Source organism: Chinchilla lanigera, unplaced genomic scaffold (genome assembly GCF_000276665.1).
Source record: "Chinchilla lanigera isolate Chin_1 unplaced genomic scaffold, ChiLan1.0 scaffold00006, whole genome shotgun sequence".
Lineage (NCBI taxonomy): Eukaryota > Metazoa > Chordata > Mammalia > Rodentia > Chinchillidae > Chinchilla > Chinchilla lanigera.
Window position 1 is genome coordinate 31,438,059 of NW_004955407.1, and position 1,080 is coordinate 31,439,138.

The window sequence follows — 1,080 nt, forward strand, 5'->3', positions numbered from 1 at the left end:
ATCGTTTCAACGCGAGGAAAAAAGGTGTAAACGCCCTGCTCCCACCGGCCACCGCTACTACTGACCATCGCGGCGGCCCCTCCTCTAAGACAGCAGTCGGGTCTGCGTGCGAGCTGGGGCACGCGCCCTGCCGCCTCTGCATCCTTCTTTCCACCACCCATCCATCCAGGTCCCAGGTGTGCCAAGCGCCCAGCCCAACCCGCAGCTCCCCGGGCTCTAGCGCTTCTGCCTCCTTCCCCACGCCCCAGTGGGTGCGGCTAGCGGGGGACCCCACTGCCGAAAGGTCCACAAAGCCGGAGTCCGGGATCCCTGCGAGCCGCGCAGCCGGAGGCGGTCCGCCTTGGGCGGTCCGGGAGCGCGCGTCTCCCAGGCCGCGCAGGGTCCCACAGCCTGGCGCTCAGGTGGCTCCGCCGCCCGCTGCGCCGCTCCCCTCCCCTCTCCAGCGAGGGTCGAGTCGGGCTGTTGCGCGCGGGGAAGGAGGGGCTACGCGGGATTTGAAAGTGCCCAGGCTGCCGAGCGGAGCTCGCATCTGTTCCCGCCGCCCGCCGCCGGATTAAATTTCTGCAAATTCAAACTGAATGGGGCTTTCTTCTGCTGCCTTCCAGAGGGCGCCTGCAGCCCGCCGCGCGCTGCTCTCCGGCCGGAGCGGCCGCCCGGCGCACGGCTAGGAGCGATCGCGTCGGACCCGAGCCGGTGCGGGCCACAGCGCGGCCGCCAGAGCCGAGGCGGCGGAGGCTCCGGGGCCCCGGGACCCCCCCACCAGGTCGCGCCCCTCCCGGGCCAGCGGCGCTCCCCGCGCACCCGAGCAGCGCGACTGTCATTAGCCTCCTGGACGGCACCGGGGGCGGGATCTGAGAGTCCCGCCAGCGGCGCGGGCGACCTTCCGAGGCAGAACTTCTTGGGGGCGGGTCCCGGGCCGCCGCTATTGTCTGTGCGCCGCGCTCGGTGGCGCGGGGGGCGTGAGCGTCGCGGATCCGCGCAAGGCGTGCGGAAACCCGGCCCGGCGCGGGGAGACCCCAGGCGGCGGCGGGCGGAGCCGGGGAGCCCGAGGAGGAGGAGAAGGAGGCGGAGGAGAAGGAG

At 72.8% G+C, this 1,080-nt stretch overlaps 1 protein-coding gene across 1 annotated transcript in view; it reads left to right on the forward strand.

Annotated features, from left to right (window-relative positions):
• Positions 1-986: 986 nt before the first annotated feature.
• The window catches only part of Hunk (hormonally up-regulated Neu-associated kinase), a gene marked incomplete in the record, with an annotated part of 116,498 nt that continues 116,404 nt past the window's right edge, over positions 987-1,080 (forward strand). Inside the window, 1 exon segment of the mRNA XM_013504110.1 lies at positions 987-1,080.